Source organism: Pleurodeles waltl, chromosome 1_1, assembly GCF_031143425.1.
Source record: "Pleurodeles waltl isolate 20211129_DDA chromosome 1_1, aPleWal1.hap1.20221129, whole genome shotgun sequence".
In the NCBI taxonomy this organism is placed as follows: Eukaryota; Metazoa; Chordata; class Amphibia; order Caudata; family Salamandridae; genus Pleurodeles; species Pleurodeles waltl.
The window spans coordinates 944,168,382-944,187,856 of NC_090436.1; positions in this window are offsets into that span (position 1 = coordinate 944,168,382).

Here is a 19,475-nt window from a genome sequence, read left to right on the forward strand (position 1 = left end):
CTCAGAAGTCAAGGCGTAAAACTCATAGTCTATCTGGATGATTTTCTAATAATGGCTCAAGATAAATCTCGTCTATTGCTTCATCTGACTCTTTGCCAAGATCTGTTATCAAATCAGGGTATTCTGATAAACTTAAAAAAATCTTCCCTCATCTCTTCTTAGTTACTCAAATTCCTGGGTTTCATGATAGATACCTCTCGAGCCATTCTCCAGTTACCTCAAACGAAGATAGACCATACAAAAAAGGAAATTTGTCATGCTTTATCCCTTCCTCTCTGTTCCCTCAGATCAATAGCTTGTCTTGTGGGTTTTTTCTCCTCCTCTATTCACACCATCCTTCCAGACCCCTACATTACAGAGCACTGCAGAGATTACAAATTTGCCATCTCCGCAGGGGCTTAGTCTGTTCGGACCAATCCAACGAGGAACTCACCTAGTGGCTGGCTCATTTTGACACCTGGAACGGGAGAACAATTTTCTCTGTCACCCCAGATCTTGTCTTAGAATCAGATGCAAGTCGGACAAATGGGGCGCTAGATGTGGTCATCTCTCGAATGGAGGTACATGGCCCGTTCAGGAGTCATCACTGCACATTAATTGTTTAGAGATGCTTTCAGGTTCCTTTGCCATCAGTTAGAAATGGGGTCTTTGGTTGGCAGTCAGGTAACCCCCTGTCCAAGCAAGGACCCTCACTCTAGTCAGGGTAAAAGAGAATCACTCTCAGCTAACCCCTGCTTACCCCCCTGGTAGCTTGTCACTAGCAGTAGGCTTAACTTCAGAGAGTTAGGTGTAAAGTATTTGTACCAACACACAGAGTAACTTAATGAAAACACTACAAAATGACACAACACAGGTGTAGAAAAATAGGAAATATTTGTCTAAACAAAATAAGACCAAAACGACAAAAATCCACAATACACAAGTCAAGTTATTGCTGAAAATGCAAAAAGAGTCTTCATGTAATTTTAAACCCACACTAACACTGTTAGTGTGCAAATGTACCTTGGGTGCGTCAAAAATAACCCTGCTCGGGCGAGTGTGCATCAAAAAGGGTTTGCGATGTGTCAATTTCATTCACGAGCGAGACCTTGCGTCATTTCTCCTTTCGTCGGGTCAGGCACGTCATTTATTCTCTCTGCAGGAGAGCGATGCGTCGATCCGTTCAGCAGTCTCGGGTCTGGGCAGGCCTAGTGTCGTTTCTACATGCCCAGCTGTGTTTCTGTCGGAAATCCAGCCGCACGATGATCTGAAAACCACGCAGAGCGGGTTGCGATCTCACCAGCCTCCGTAAGCGATGCTGTGCATTGTTTCTCCAGTCCCGGGCGTCGATCTTTGGGTCGCGGTGCAGGCGAGCATCGATTTTCAGCCTCGAAGCCGACGGCGCATTGATTTTTCAGCCACAGATTAGAGTTGCGTCAATCTTTTCCCCGCACGGCGTTCTGTACGTGGATTTCTTCCTCATAGGCTGCCAGCTTCTCCTTTCAGGGTCCCAGGAACTGGATGGGCACCACTTGGCAGAGACTCCAGGTGCCTTCAGAGAGAAGTCCCTTGGAGATCTTCACAAGATGGAAGGCACACAAAGTCCAGTCTTTCCCCTCTTACTCTGGCAGAAGCAGTAACTGCAGGATAGCTCCACAAATCACAGTCACAGGCAGGGCAGCTCTGCTTCCTCAGCTCTTCAGCTCTTCTCCATGTAGAGGTTCCTCTTGGTTTCCAGAAGTGTTCTAAAGTCTGTGGTTTTGGGTGCCCTTCTTATACCCAATTTCTCCTTTAAAGTAGGCCTACTTCAAAGCAAAATCTCTCTTGAATATGAAATCCTGCCTTGCCCAGGCCAGGCCCCAGACACTCACCAGGAGGTTGGAGACTGCATTGTGTGAGGGCAGGCACAGCCCTTTCAGGTGTGAGTGACCACTCCTCCCCTCCCTCCTAGCACAGAAGGCTCATCAGGAAATGCAGACTACACCCCAGCTCCCTTTGTGCCACTGTATAGTGTGAGGTGCAACCAGCCCAACTGTCAAAAGTGGCCGAGACAGGGAATCCACAAACAGGCAGAGTCACAGAAATGGTATAAGCAAGAAAATGCTCACTTTCTAAAAGTGGCATTTTCAAACACACAATCTCAAAATCAACTTTAATAAAATAAGTATTTTTAAATTGTGAGACCCAAACTCCACATGTCGATCCACTCCCAAAGGGAATCTACACTTTACTCAGATTTAAAGGTAGCCCCCATGTTAACCGAGGAGAGGGACAGGCCTTGCAACAGTGAAAAACGAATTTAGCAATATTTCACTGTCAGGACATATAAAACACATTACTATGGGCCTCATTACGACCCTGGAGGCCAGTGGTAAGCTGGCGGTAACACCGCCAACAGGCTGGCGGTGTTCCGCCAGCTATTATTACCATGGCGCAATAGCCACGGCCATACCGCCGGCCCCTCCACTATACCGCCAGGCTTCCGCCTGACGGTCATAATCCCCAGGGCAGCGGTACAAGCACCGCTGCCCTGGGGATTATGAGTCCCCGACCGCCAGCCTGGCCACTGCGGTAAACACATCCATGGGAAGGCTGGCAGTAAGGGGGACTTGGGGTGCCCCTGGGGGCCCCTAAACACCACCATGGAAAGGCTGGCTGTAAGGGGGACTTGGGGTGCAACTGGGGGCCCCTGCACTGACCATGCACTTGGCATGGGCAGTGCAGGGGCCCCCAGGCATAGCCCCATCGCGCATTTCACTTCCTGAATTTCAGGCACTGAAATGCATGACGGGTGCTACTGCACCCACTGCACATCAACAGTGCCGCTGGTTCTATTACGAGCCGACAGCAATGTTGATATGCCTTTTTCGCTGGCCCAGCAGAAAAGTCGAAATAGGGAGCCAGAAATACCTCCAGCACTGGTGGTATTCTGGCGCCCGCTGCCTCATTGTAATGAGGGCCTGTATGTCCTACCTTAACAATACACTGCACCCTGCCCTTGGGGCTACCTAGGGCCTACCCTAGGGGTGTCTTACATATAAGAAAATGGAAGGTTTGGGCCTGGCAAGTGAGTACACTTGCCAAGTCGAATTTACAGTTAAAACTGCACACACAGACACTGCAGTGGCAGGTCTCAGACATGATTACAGAGCTACTTATGTGGGTGGAACAGCCAGTGCTGCAGGCCTGCAAGTAGCATTTGGTTTACAGATCCTGGGCACCTCTAGTGCACCTTACTAGGGACTTACTAGTAAATCAAATATGCCAATCATGGATAAGCCAATTACATACACATTTTGTAAAGGAGCACTTGAACTTTAGCACTGGTTAGCAGTGGTAAAGTGCCCAGAGTAACAAAAACAGCAATAACAGAGTCCAGCACACATCAACAACCTGGGAAACAGAGGCAAAAAGTTAAGGGAGACCACGCCAAGGATGAAAAGTCTAACACCATCCAGTCCTTTATCAAAGACAAGTTAAAATGGGAATTTTGCCTCCCAAGAAACATTTCAGTCAAAGCAGAATATCCCCCTGGGGAATTAAACGTAGTAACAGACTGTTTTTCCAGACACCTGTTCGATTCAAGCGACTGGAAGCCTCATCCTTCAGTATTCAATCATCTTTCTTCAGCCTTCTGGGTCATGTCAATAAATCTTTTTGCTTCCTGTATCAATACCCAACTTCCCTCCTTTTTCAGTTGGAGACCAGGTCCTTTGGCTATGGCCACATATGTGTGTCTTCAGACATGGTCTCAATCCCTCTTTTATGATTTCCCTCTTTTCCTGTAGCTCTGGCTCAGGCTCGCAGACAGCAATGATCCCTCGTTCTCATCACTCCTTTCTGGCAATCCTAGCCTTGGCACCCAACGCTGTTGGAACTAGCATCAGACTCCACGATTCTCACACTCTCTTTCCCCAATCTATTCCTCAATCCGCAGGGCCACAAGGCTCCCTGTAACCAGTTGCATGGAGGATTTCAGGGCTTCCTGTGGAACCCCAGGAATTTTGGAGGAAGCTATCCAATTGATCTAACAATCCTGGGCTCCTGGAACAGCAAAGGTATACAAATAGGCTTGGCTGGCTAGGTGTAGCTAGTGTTTGGACAGGTGTTCAGGTTCCTTTTCAGCAAGTGTCACTTTAATTGTAGGTTTTCTAGCCTCACTCGCTGCCCAAGGCAAAGCTTATAGGACAGTCAATAGTTACAGATCTGTAATTTCTTTGGAACATGTTATAGTGGAAGACTTATTGGTGAACATCCGTTGGTGTGTCGGCTTTTAAAGGAAGTACATTTTGCCAAACCCCGTGTTCCTAAATACAATGTTATGTGGGATGTTATTCTTGTTTTTCTACTGTTTCTCACATGGTCGGATAATGATGAATTTAAAACTATTGTTATTTTATTTATAGGGTTGCCAATTTTTGATAATCTTTAGTTTGACATTAATATTACTGTAGGTCAATATTATTAATGTCAGTAGCACAGTGGAAGTCACTGTCTTGGCTGTACTCTAGAACGGTACTGCTAGTATATGTAGGCAAGATACAACTGTATTCAGAAATACAACCTCATCTAGTCTACATATACTAGCAGTACTGCTCTAGAGTGCAGTCTGACACAGTGACTTTTATTTTGACCAAAAACAGTATTGTTCACAAGGTCCATATACGTTGAGTAGCCTGCATGGTTATAGGGTCCTTGCTGGCATGCAATTAAGATTTCATCCATCTTAGTACAAATATAGAATCAGTATTGGTTATCACCAGTAAACAATTGTTTTAGATGTACCATGGAGTTTGAGAACCCTTCAAAGTAAATTTTATAGCCCATGGAAAACATACACTTGAACAGTTATAAACCAATGTTTTTTCTACTTTCAACACATTAAAAATAAGTTTATAATACTGATCTGCTCTTCTCTACAGCGGTTAATATTTCAGGGGTCTCGAAGAATGTGTGATGCATCGAGCAGCAGGCCAGATGTTGTTGCTAGAGGTCTGTCTGACTTTCATTGGAATCAAGATACTTTGCTTTCTGCTGCCAGTTCCAACAATTTTCTTTGCAAGAGTTTGTATGATATGCTTTGAATGTGAGGTATTGCAGTGAATTATGTTACATAAGCATTTGAGGACAATGTGAACGAATACAGTTCATTTAGTATGCTGCAGATGTGCTCCTTTCACTGCTGTGCTATGTACGTTGGGTTCATATTAAAAGGGAAACCGGTGCTGATCTGACCGGATGTTGATGTCTCTGCAAATGCATGAAATAATGTGATATATTGTAAGGAGAGTATCCTTTCTTCACAAAGGTAATGAGAGACAGTTGTTGATAAGCCAGTGTTGCTGTTGCAGCAGAGTTGTACACATGCATATATTTCTTTTTAATTGGGCTTTTGAAGCCTAATTAAACTTTTATTAATTTATTTACTAGGCTTTAAGGACATCGAGATGTTGAGCACATTATAGTGGACACAGCCTACTTCTAAAATAGCAGATGGCAAGACACGTAGGAAATCTCAAGGGGGTCCAACTGATGAATGCTTTGAGCATGGCAACCCTGCAGCGTCTCACCTTGGGGACCAAATGCCATAGAACAGGAGTGCACCCAGCAACAAAGGCACCAGGGACACAGTAAGATCATCGATGGACGAGTGGTGGAGACCTCTCCCAACTTGATGGAGGACACTCCACAGCCAGCACACACTGCTCGCACATCAGCACATGATGGCAGCAGCATCTTCTGGTCAGGCAGCTGTCTATCAGATAAACCTAAGAGGTTAATAGTGCATCAGATCTCCTGTGAGAGCAACTCATGAAGACAACGTAGAATGGCGTGGAAAGATCAGATGTTCACTGAATGGGAAGTGGCTGTTCCAGGATGACATGGAGCCAAGATTCATGGAGGTGGGATTGTGCCAGGCAGTGGGGAGGGCCAGGAAGCAACATCATTCATGCTATAACCCCTTATTTTTAACAAGATTTGTGCAGGCGGATAATCTTTCCTATCATCTTAGAAGTATTTTAAATGGTGGAGAGTTTAGAAAAGATAGCAGTCAGCCCCATTGTGTACATGAGTTCCCTAAAGCTACAACATAGCACAACACTGACTATTCTGACAAGAGGTATGTTTAGACATCTGCCAAACATGGCAGGAATGTAGCTATCACCCATTCAAGGATCTGAGGCACATACTGTATTAGTTAAGCAACATTGGTTTTAGTATTTTCCAAGACAAACTGTAGCAAGGTGGCAGTATTATGTGGTATGACTGGGGAGTCTTGCCATGTAATACTAAAAAATTGCCCAGTAGTGGACCTCGGGTTCACACTAGTAAAGCTTAGCTCAGTCCTGGTAGCGTGGCAAAGAGCAGTCAGGTTACTTAGAGGATTATGTATAAAGCATTTCACAATATCAACATATTCGATAAGTAAATGACATGACTCAAAAGAAATCCAAATCCAATTTAGAAAGATAAAACCTATTCTTATATAAATTTAGACACCAAAAAAAAACGTTTTAAGTTTCACTCAACCGGAGTTATGAATTTTAGACGCTTTGGAAAATAGTGTATTTTCACTGTTTAAATGGCTCCCATTGAAGTCAATGGAGGAAATGAAAGTGTGCACTTGGGCACTTGCTGGGTGAGTTCCGGGGAGCTCACCTGGACTTAAGGTCTGTGGGGACCTAGATCAAAAGTCAACAGTCAATTTCTTTTTGCCTTGCCCAGCGAGCCCCTGTGCAGAGGTGCTTTGGGTGTCTGTGGTGCTGACGGGTTCACAGGTGTTGGCACGTTTGCACCACTTGCCAAACAGGTACTTGGGGGTGGACACATGCCATACCCTTTGGATGTAGAGGTCTTTGGGGGGCCAGGACCAGGAATCAACAGTTGGAACTTCACCACTATGTCCGGTGGCTCCGGGTGCAGAGGTGGCTTCTGCTGTCAGTCACAGGAGGTGGTTGCGCTAAAGGTGCTTTACTGCTCCTCTCGACGTCACTCTGCTAAGGATGCAAAACCACAGGAGAGGGGTCGTTGTTGACGTTGGTCTCTATGCTGGGAGTCTGCTCTGGAGTTGGTGATGTCTGAGTGGCCGTCGGTTTTCGGATTGGCGACAGACAAGCCTTGGTAGCTGCACAGATAGTCTGCTTGTACTTCGATGGCTGATGGTCAGCCAGCAGGGAGTAGAGGCTTGAAACCTGGCATAGACATCACTCCCACTCTTTGGATGTTGGACATTGAGTTTCTTTAGGCTTACTCACATGGAGCCTGTCAGGGTACAGTTTGACTTCAACACAGCGTCTACCCTGCAGTTTTCAAGGGACTGGTACCACCAGTCAGGGGATTCTTTCTTGACTTCTTGGTGTCCACTGGGGTCCCTCTTTCTTGGACCAATGAGCTTCCACCTCGGGCACAGGTCGGCCACGCAGTTCCAGTGGTAGTCTCCTACGGTCACTTCTGTGTCCTCTCTTTGCTCTGCTGGCTGGAGTCCAGGTCCTGTTGTCAGACATCCTAACCCCCCCTTAAGGTATGGCTAGCCTTATGGGAGTGTAAGCCTCCTGCATAGCTAATTTTTCCGTCTGTTGGGCTGGACAGGGTGGGAAGAGCTTGGGGACAAGTAATTACATATCAAGAGCAGGGGAAGCCTTTGAGGCTCACTGCCTTGATTACCTTTTCACACTTGCATGCCTGGGAGGGAGAGGTGTGACCTCCTGGCTGCCCATGCCCCTTGTCTCCACCCTGTGGAAGTGCTATCACAACCAGCAGGAGGGTAGACTCTTATCTGTGGTGGCCAAGGCTTGAGCGAGCCCTTCAAAATTGCAGAGAGCTTTGTAACCTGGTGGGCATTGTGCTCAGGGTTAAAAAGCAAGGCATTTGAAACCAAACACAGGGGTCATCTGCTGGGCCATCAGGGAGCTGGACACCTGTGAACTGCTCAGGTGCCAGTCCATGTTATGCTATGAACCACCAGTTACTTGTGGTATTGTTGCATTTTAAATGCTATCACGGGGTCATATATGCTCATGCATATATGTCCTCACTCATAGTACAGAGCACACTACCTCCTGGGTTATAGGAGGCCTGTCTTAGGGGTGACTGACCTGTCTATGGGCAGTAAAGGAACCCTACCTGCACCTGGTGAGGGCAGAGTTGCACCCATGCAACAGGCTGCTCATGCAGGCTGACATGGCAGCTCTGCAGTCTCACTTTTACTCAGGTCACACAGGGTGGCACAGTCAGTGCTGCAGCCCTGGTGACACCTTTACCACCCTGGCCACCACTGGTACCAATTACTAGGGACCTAAGGGGGGGGTAAAGACCTTAGTAATTGACCTATGCAATCTGACATACATTTCAAGAGAATGAACATTGGTGCTGAGGTCTGGTTGGCAGGCCTCAGCACACTTACAGGTCAAAAGGAACAGCATCATGGAGCAAAAAGTTGGGAAGAAACTGGAGGAGGCACCTGCAAAGACCCCAGTGTTTTACACTAAGGTTGCGTGGAGTGGAGTCAATTATTTTGAAACACCACAAAGCATGCCTGCACTGATCAAGCCATAGGACAAATATATAATTTGAGTTTGAAATAGATATTGCTTGAGCACGTCCACTGATAAAGGAATATTTTGGATTAATTGTTATAACTTTCAGATGAACGGCGTTGACGCCTTTCAAATTAAATCACAGAAGTTACACTAAACAAGTGCGTTTGATGTATGTTCTGTTGTTTTCATTATTTTAGACTTTGTACACGAACGTAACTGAAAAGAGGAAACCAAGAAATTCTTCATAAAGACATGTTTGAATGATGTGTACCCAATATTTCGGCACGCAGCCAGAATTCGTTTGTTAGCCTGAAAATATTTGTACTGCAATAAGACGCCAGAAAATTTAACAGAGTTTCCTACTATTGTCTTCTTTATAGTTCTCGGATTTCATAAATTCATCTGGCACATATGCTAGTTGCTCATAAAGCCAGTTATGTTTTTGAGTCTCCTTGGTTTTACAGTATCTCCCACTGATAAAGTGTTCTTTTCCAAATCCTAACAACACTGAGAAACTCCTGGAAAAGATTATAGACCATGGGAACCGTTCTAAATTGCTTTTATACCTGGGTTCTTACTAGGAAACGTGTGATATTTTCCCTCTGCTCTCAATGGACGTCATTTGGGGGCCATCAGGGGCCTCAGCTGCGACCCCGGATTTGCCCTTTGCGACCCCTGGCACTGCCTTTGCAATTCCTGACCTCAGAGATTGCAAAATCAGTGTCAGGAGCACAGTGGCAACTCCTCCTTATGACCATCAGTTGAGGCTCCATTTTCTTTGTTTTCTGTCAATTTTTCATTGCACTAATAGTGAATAATAACATATTATTCACGATTAGTGTAATATAAATGGAGTACAGTTAGCTGAATTGTGCCCTTCCAAGGCAGTTGAGGTAAGTAAAAAATGCAATTAAAAGGATGTTGTTTGCGTGCTTGAGGGTGAGATTATGTTTATATGAGAAACAGTGTGAGAGTAAAAGTGGAGGTCAAAGTACATGTGATGTCACTTCCGCTGGCATTTCTGTGAATTGATGTCCGTGCTGCTCTCCTGTCTCTGTGCAAATAGGAACAAATCCTTGTAGAGACATCTCTGGCGTAGCACAGTACAGCTCAGTTTCTTCCACAACCACCTGCGCAGCGGTAGGGTCTCATAAAATCATAGCTGTTCCTCAAAGTGACATCAGGCACCCTTGCAACACAGTGACATTATAGGAAATGATATCAGACAACTTAATGGAGTGACACTATGTGCATGACATGCAATCGGGAAATATTATTGCTTTCATAGAGAGGAAGTATGACCCAAGTCTTTGGGAGGTGTGACTTTGTGTGTCTGTCTCTGTTTGTCTGTCTCTTCATCTATCAAGGATGTGTCCCTATTAATGAGAACCCAAATGGATTCTATGGCAGGCCCTGAGGCTTCAGATTATGCAGTCTCTTTACTGGCAAAAGGGAAGCCAATGAAATGCAATAAAACCTTCAGCTACATATCCCATGAGTATATATGGTCATCCATTCATAACCTTTCCCTCAATGATGTAAAATCTCCAAACACAAAAGTCTGTCCTTTCTTTGCTGCTGCAACAGCCAGTTAAGTGCTTGTCAATATTCATATAATTGTATTGCTATAGTAGTGGCATTTTATTGTTGGACTTGTTTATTTATTGTTGCGCTTGGTTCGTGCTTATCGTGCTGTCAATGAGATCTCAAATCTCTTGCGCGGGGACAGATGTGGAGCGGGAGTGAGGCCGGCGGAGCTTTGTCTGCATATTGAACTTGAGCACGGAGTCCTCTTTCTATTGCTTGATTCGCAAGTGCGTCGGGTGGGATCAGAACACTTTCAGTTTCCGATCGGCTCGTCATGCTCGCAGCATGAGGGCAATTAGATTTTGGCCTCAGAGATCGCCCGATGGGGCTGCGATAAGGGTTTCAGAGCCTGACCCAGGGGAAAACTTTTATTATTATTTTATTTTCAGCAGATGGATACCTCCACACATACTTTTACCTGGCCATGCAGTTGTATTACTGCCTTATTACTATTCACTTATCACCTGCTGCTGGGTTTCCCCCCCCTTGAACGCCTCCATACCTCCTAACCACAGCATAATGGCATACTATGCCGATGAGGAGGATCAATTCTAGGATTTACAAGAGATGCCCCTGGAGCACCAAATGGAGGAGAGATTAGTAGAGGCACTTGGTCATCATATGCAGGACTCTGTGAATTGGGCCTTGATAAAGGCCTTAAAGCCATTCACTCAACCCTTGACTAATTTTGGTAGGAGAGAACTGCTGGGACAGGGCAGTTAGCAAGCACATTTGCATTTATATGATCTTATGGAAGTCCCCAACTTTCAGTTGCAGCGCTCAGGGGGATCATTATCAGCTGCGATATTGGCACAGATGGCAGCCTCAGTGCAGCATGATCATGAATATGGGGGAGTTACTCCTCGTGAGGTGGCGAGTCCTTTCCCCATGCCTTCATAGTCTCAGGTTGAATCACATGAGCGCTCTTCTTCAGCCTCTGAGTCAGACTGTTCACAAGAATACTCCCCCCACTGAAGAAGAAACACAAGTCTCATAATTTATTCTCAGACATACCGGCTCCTAGTCGTCAGAATCTCCTCTTTACACCAGAAGACATTATTCATCCCCGCTCCACAGAGTGGGTTCCATGTGTGGAAGTGGCACACTATGTACAGGACAGTTTGCGCAAGAGCTTCGAAAAAGAAGTTTGCAACACTCTCAGATCTGAATGCCCACGACCATCTTTGTTAGGCAAAGTCGCAGATTTCACGGAGCTGGATCCCAGAATGGCAACATTTTTGAAGAAATTCGCAAAGGACCCCAAAAAAGGGTTGAACCACGTGTTCGTCAAAGACCTAGGCAAGTACGTAGCAACGTTCATGGCGCTAGACAAAGCGCAAACTTCCATAAAAAAGGTTTTCAGCAACTCTCTTTTTGCCTGGGCCGGGCTCTTCAGGGGATGAGCACCAGGCCGTGGTTACCAGGCTTCACGGATTGCCACTCAAAGAGGCAGAGGAGATACCTATGGTTCATCAACCTTCTATCCTACCCGCTACCTACAGAGGTGGTCTTGGATGTGCCTTCAGAGGCTATTGTGGAGGTAGTTCCACTCCGGACACCAATATCACAGGTAACGATTATTCCTTTTTCAGAGGTAGTATTGGGGTGCAGAATGCAGCATTTTCTCATTGCATGGCAGAATATCACACAAGATCCATGTGTGTTACAGACTGTTCAAGGGTTCCAGCTAGAGTTTTATGCTTTGCCAACGCAGAGAGCTCCTCTCCTCCCTCTTCTTTTTTCCCTCGAAGATCGCTCCTTCATAGAGGAGGAGATTTGTGTGCTCCTGCAGAAGGGAGCTGTAGTGGAGACTGCACCTCACCCTCGGGGTTTGTGAGCATGATTTTCTTCGTACAAAAGAAAGGTGAAGGTTCTCGGCTTGTGTTGAACTTCAAACAGTTAAATTCTTGGATAATATACTGCCATTTCAAAATGGAAGGCATAAACTTGTTCAGAGATCTGTTAAGAAACAGCAATTGGTTGGTTCAGTTGAACCTCAAAGACGCCTACCTTTCGGGGCCCGTTTTCACATCCCACAGGCAGTTTCTTGAGTTCACTGCCCTGCCCTTCGATCCGCCCTCAGCAACTTGATGCTTCACCAAGCTTCTGCCTCCAATGGCTCAGTATTTGGGAGAATGGAGTACAAGACTTATCATTTTTCTTGACAATATCCTGATTATGGCTCAGGAGAGAGACATGGTCCTTTGCCATCTCAATTGGATGGTACAATTCCTACAGGATCTCAGGTTTATCTTCAACGCCAAGAAATCCAGCATGGTATAATCCCAAATTTTTGAGTTCTTATTGTTTCAGATAGACTCGGTCAAAGCTCACTTGCTTCTCCCACTATCCAAACAAGCATTGATAAAGAAAGAGTTGAGGAGAGCCCTTGTCTCTCCGACTATATTATTGAGAATCGTGGCACGACTAGTGGGCCTACTTGCATCCTCAATTCAAGCTATATTTCCGGGGCCCCTGTGTTACAGAGCTCTTCAGAGATTGAAGATCTTGCATCTTCAGAAGGGTCTGCAGTATTCGGAACTGGTCTTGCTTTCAGGGGAACCAAAGACTGAGATCTCCTTGTCGTTCTCCTACATAGATGTGTGGAACGATAGGCCACTTTTACCTCAGTTCCGAATATAATAATACTATTGTCTGCCAGCCGGTGGGACTGGGGAGCACGTTGCGGCTCAGTGGAGATGGTGGGTCCTCGGGAGAATTGAACTATCACATCAATTGCTTGTAGTTCTTGGCGGGGGCCTTTGTGATCAGATCACTATCCCCACGCAAGGTTCACTGTTGTATTCTCCTCCGGATGGACAATGTGCCTGCACTCAGGTCTATAAATCGCCTGGGAGGTACCAGATCTAGTCTGTTGGTGGAGATCGCAAAGGATTTTTGGCATTACTGTCTGCAACACCAAATTTTATTGATAGTGTAATATATTCTGGGTCATTCCTATATGACGGTGGATTGGAATTCTTGCTTTCTTTAGTGAGTTCAGCAATCAGAAGCTCAAACTGCAAATTTTCCAAGCACTTCAACAGCAATGGGGGTGATGTCTCATAGACTTGTTTGCTTCCCGGCTGAACAATCAAATACCGGCTTACTTCAGTTGGAGGCCGGACCCTCATGCAGCAGGGACAGATTGTTTCTGCAACCCTGGTTAGGGGGTCTTCTGTATGCATTTTCTCTATTTGCCATGATTCCGCTAAATCTGGCCTAGTTATTTCGGCAAGCAGCAGAAGTGATCTTGGTGACTCCATATTGGAGGGCACATCCTTGGTTCCCGTCAGGGATGGCTCTCTCAGGTGAATCTCCGGTGATGTTGCCGGTATGCACAGATCTTTTGACGGATCCGTCGGGATGTCCGCACCCTCTGATTTTACAGGGTCAGTTGTCATTGATGGCGTGGAGGTTTTCAAGAGACGCTGGAAAGTGCCTGGAGTTTCAGAATCAGCTTTGCTTTTCTTATCACAATCATGGGACCCTTCCACTCATAAAAGATATGAGTAAGCCTGGAGGAAGTGGCTATGTTGTGCGGGGAAAGGAGTTTGGATCCCTTGGGATCAGAAATTCAAGTCATGATCAATTTTATTTTTGACTAGGCCTCGTAAAGTTTGGCCTACAGGACAATTAATAATTGACGGTTGCCTATTTCTGCAGGTCATCTCCATATTCAAGTAAAACCAGTGGGGAAACATCCATTAATTTGTAAGCTTCTTGAAGTTCTTAAAGGCATTCGTATGGTTGAACCCCCTCAGCCAAAATATTCCACATTAGGGGATGTTATTGTCATTCTCTGTTTTATTAAGAATTGGCCTTGTAATGACGATCTTTCACTTAAGCAACTCTCAGCGAAGCTTACAAAGTTGCTTTGCTCATTCTCCTGTAGACGAGTTTCTGATGTCCAGGCTTTGGATTTAGCAGGTAGGGTATTTGCTCCCTCAGGGGTATTGTTTTCTTTTTCAAGGCGTACACAACTTCATCATGTTGTATTGCATACCAGTCTTTTCCGCATGGCAAGAAGTTGTGAGTGGTTCAATGTATCAAACTTTATGAAGATTGTACTGGTGAATTCAGAAAGGATGTTTCTGGTCAAGTACTCATTTCTTTACAGAAATCTTTCCACCCAGTTAGGGCAGCAACTTTGGCCCGTTGGGTCAGATAGCTAGCTGAAGCAGGTATAGATGTGATTATCTTTGGGGCTCTCTCTGTCAGAGGAGGTATAGGCCCTCATTCTGACCTTGGCGGGCGGCGGAGGCCGCCCGCCAAAGTCCCGCCGTCAGATTACCGTTCCGCGGTCGAAAGACCGCGGCGGTCATTCTGACTTTCCCGCTGGGCTGGCGGGCGGTCGCCTTCAGACCGCCCGCCAGCCCAGCGGGAAAGAGGCTTCCACGATGAAGCCGGCTCGGAATCGAGCCGGCGGAGTGGAAGCTGTGCGACGGGTGCAGTTGCACCCGTCGGGTATTTCACTGTCTGCGCAGCAGACAGTGAAATACATGTAGGGGCCCTCTTACGGGGGCCCCTGCAATGCCCATGCCAGTGGCCCCCCCTACCGCCATCCGGATCCCGGCGGTCCGACCGCCGGGATCTGGATGGCGGTAGGGGGGGTCAGAATCCCCGCGGCGGTGCAGCAAGCTGCGCCGCCGTGGAGGATTCAATGGGGCGGCGGTACACTGGCGGGAGCCCGCCAGTGGTGCCGGTCCGACCGCGGCTTTACCGCCGCGGTCGGAATCCCCATTGGAGCACCGCCGGCCTGTCGGCGGTGCTCCTGCGGTCCTCCGCCCTGGCGGTCAAAGACCGCCAGGGTCAGAATGACCACCATAGTCTCTAAATCTTGTTCAAATGGTGCAAGATTGGAAGATATCATGGCTGCAGCAGATTGGCCAGGTGATTCTACCTTTAAGGTGTTTTATCATAAACCAAGTGTGGATGTGGTGTCAGAGTTGGTGAATAAACTTTAAACTAGCACAATCCAAAGCTTCCAGTCCTGCCATAGAATTAAAAATGTTCTAGCTAACATATCAAGAATTTTAGATTCTATTAAGGACATGGAGGCGAGGAAATCCCACCCCAGAAAACTGTGTTATGCATGTAATTTCATGTGAATATTTTGAATTACAAGATAAATTGATTGTAGGAGAAATTACCCATCCCTATACAAGTGTGGATATTAATTTTTGTCTACTATCTTTATCAGGGTCGTCCACTATCTCTACTTGAAATCAGTTTCTGAAGTGAAGACTTGCTACAGTTCAAGATTTCTAGCCTTAGGTGGAGGCCGGCGATGGAGATTGGCATTGTCAGTGGCTGACAGTTCTCCCAGGATCGGATGAATCAGAGCAGTTGTCTGCAAGTTGTTTTCAAGTTGACTTTCCTGTTGTTATGGTTCTATTGCAAAGGAAGAGGATGCCACCGTGTCCTTAATAGAATCTAAAATTCTTGATGTGTTCGCTAGAATTTGTTTAATTCTTGACAGCTTTTACCAGACAATGCTCCCAATGAAAAAAGAACAATTACATCCACATTGCTGGCCAATAAAGTCACTCTCCTGGCCATTCCAAAACCGTTCTGCGTCCAGGTTTCATACACCAATATACTTTAATATTTACTCCAACTCCACCCACTAGGGGGAAAAATGTTGATTTCTCTCCTCTGTGCAGTCTGTCACTCACTTCTGAGGGCAAAGAACTCTCACACAGTACATTACAACTGTGAATTGTGCCTCTGAAGAGAGGTAAAAATCAGCAACTCTGAATCTGTTAGTCAAACAATAGCTCGAGGGCATAAGAGGGGTGCACAGCTTACATATGTCAAACTCTCGGACCACGGCTACACCAAGGAAGGAGAAAACACAATGACTGTCAGCCAACAAGGAATATAACAAAAGCAGGAACAAGAATAGTAACAGTTGTCCAGCATTTGGCAATCGAAGGGAGGGAAGCAAGCTGTACTCCAAAAAATAAAACGACTCTCTCCTCTGGGACAACTTCTAATACAACCCCCAGACAAACTCTCAGAAAATAAAATGCTCTCTCTAAATGTCTCTCTTCTTACTCTCTAATGTGGGCAAAGTAGTCACAAAAGGCAATATCAAAGACCCCAATCAGTCAGATGCCATCCTGCATTCACACCAGGAGTGGACATTATTCATACGATCTCATTTTTATACTCCTAACAGGCAATATGCCCAGTTTCTATCCCAAGTGGAGAAGTCACAGGGACCAAGCAGTAGTCCTGCAAATGTCTGTCTGGTGCTCATCCTGATGTTAAGACTGGAAGGTTGCAATGCTCTGATCAAATGCACGTGGACTCAGTAGGCAAATCTATCTCTTGTCAAGCCTGGGCTTCGAAAACAGACAGATGGAGTGGTCTTGTCAATGTAACCAATGCTGGCTTCTTGCCCTTTGATGTAGACCAAAAGTACTGCAGAGGTCTAAAATGTGGATTAGCAAAGCCCCATCTGACTAAATTCTCACAGCCATGCCAAGAAGCATCAAATGTTCCTCCTGAGGCAAGGGAAGGGGTTAGGTGAAAAAATTGTATGCGGAAGACTAGAGAGATGGAGGACTCAACTTTTTTTTCAAAAGCAACCTCACATATATTTCCATGCTGAAATCTCGCCACACTTCTGCTGAAGGGTATTTTAGTTGCTGACAAAATGCTTTCATAAAATGACATGCAAAACCTGTGTTTACAAAATGTGTTATATTTTTAGTAATGAAAACCAACATAAGAGAGAGTGAGAAGAGATGAGTTCCTGCTTACCTTCCCGAAAAAATCGTAATCAAATCAACAAAAGCAGGTATATGATCCTTATATATAGAGCTGTTACTGTGTTCCCAAAATAATCTTTTCATTCTTATAAAAGACCCCTCACCCACCCGTCAAGCTGGTGGCATTCTTCATCATCAAGGTCCCACCTCGGGTGCCTGGTGCCTCCGAGGTGTACTTCCATGTCTGATTACAGCGGAGCAGGTCAAAGGTTTTTTTTAGTGTATGTGCACCTACACTGTGGTATGTGCATTAACTGAGTAAAAAAGGTGTGATTTAAAACTGTCTAGAGGGTGCCCTTGTACTAGTGTACCTTTTTATTACTGGTGCTCTCGGACAAGATTAAAAGCAGAGTGTGATGTTCCTGGAGCTAAAATATGCTCCTACACCTAATTCAAGGTCGACATGTTTCAGCTATTGATCCATGTGGCTTCCTTCAGGACTTATTTTTTGTTTTGCATCAGCTCATTAAGACTGGTTCCAGTATAATTTTCTGTTTACTCACGGACTTATCCTTAGTAATAGCACAGCTCCCTTTGAATATCTGAAAAAGAGAACACAGGCAACAGACAAATCCATAGTCATAATGTTGTCAACCGTCATCTGGTACCAGTCGTACACGCCAAGGCTGGGAAACTAAGGGCCAGATGTATGAAAACTGGGGTCTGCGAATCGCAAAATGCGAATTTTAAGAAATCGCAATTTCCGAGTCGCAATTGGCCATGTAACAAAATTGCGATTCGGAATTAGCGATTTCTTAAAATTCGCTATTTGTGCTTTGCGAGGCCCATTTTCCGAATCGCAATTTGCATTCTCGCAATTTGCGATTTTTTTGCGATTCGGTAAAAAATCGCAAAATGCGAGAAAGTTCGAGAATGCACACCTGGAGGGGCTTGATGACTCATCAGCAGGAAATGAGTCATCCCAGGCAGGTACAAGAGCCACACCCAAGCCAGCATCCAGAGTGAGAGCAGCCCAGCCACTGTGAGGAGCACTGTGAAGGAGCAGCATCATCTGAGGCACAATGGAGCCCCAAGGTCCAGGATCTGAGAAGCAGGAGAGGAAGCGCAAGCTCAAGTTCAGTGAGCAGGAGCTGGAGATCCTAACAGAGGAGGTGGGGAGGAGCCATGACCGCCTGTTTGGCAAATCATCCCTCCAGGTGCCAGAGAGTGAGAAGAGGAGACTCTGGCTGGATATCCAAAGCAAGATTTGCGCCATTGGAGTGGCCCAGCGCTCCATAGATGAAATCAAGAAGCGCTGGTATGACCTGCGGTCCTGGGCAAAGGAGAGGGTGGCAAGGCGACTTGCAGAGGCCAGGAGCACAGGAGGTGGACCACCAACCGAGCCACCTGCCACACCACTGGAGGACCTGGTGGAATCAACCCTCCTACCAGAAGCAGTGACAGGGGTCACTGACATAGACACCTCGGCCCAACCAAGTACCAGCCAAGGTAAGTGCAAATTCTGTTGTGTGAACACTGTATGTGCATGCATAAAAGCCCCTTAGGAATTAGCATATAATGTGAAGTAGTGTGTGAAGTAGTCCACTCCACATCTCAGTAGCAGCAAAAAAATGCATTATGGGAGTCGTGGTCCACAAACTAGTACAGACAGTGGCATGATAATGTTAGCAAGCATAGTGACACCCAAGGTAACACAACACACACTACACCATGTACAGCAGTATGTATAGTTTTATTGCTATTTCTGGACAGATAATGTAACATACAGAACTGACATGCTGCATATTGTTGTTGCAGGTGGGCCTGGTACAGCAGCCACAGCAATGACGGGTGTAGCGGACACGGACACACAGCTGCCCTCTGACAACAACACCAGTGGGTCCAGCAATCTCCCAACTGTGTGCCGCAGGCCTAGGCCGTTACCACTACCAGACCTCAGTGGTGACTCTGATGTGCAGCAGGAGAGTTCAGGCATCCGGGATGCGCAGCCACGTACCGGAGGACAGGGGTCCTGCAGCGCGTCGTCCAAGTGCCCCAGTGTCACTACAGCAATTGCAGGAGGCAGCTGAGGGTACATCCCTGGTTGGTGGACTTGAGGCTGCTATGTTGCAGCAACAGCGACAGCAAAATAGAAGGATCCAAAGTTTGGACAGGAGCCTTAGAGTCCACAATAGGAATACGGTTGGACTGCATCGGAGACTAGACACCTGAATGATAACATCAACCAGCTGCGTGAGGGACAGGTACAGGCCTCCCAGGACACTAGGGAGCTGACCACTGCTGTGTGTGACCTGTGCGAGGAGCTGAGACAAGAAAGACTGAGTAGACGCAGACATGAGCACCGTTTTCGCACCATGTTTGCGACATACTGCCGGTCCTCCAATCGCATGGCCAACTCCACCGCCCTCATCGCCTGTCGTGCTGTGGCGGCCCAGGTAGAGACTGCACACACCAGTAGGGATGTGGTCCAGGCCCTTGTCCAGATCACCACTGTGATTGAACAAGTAATGAGACAGAGATCGGCCACTCCCAGTGAGGTTGCCTTGGGGGACACGGAGGACACCTCAAGCCTCAGCAGTGTGCATGTACCAGCTCCAGACCACAGACGGCGCAGTGCCAGGCGCAGCAC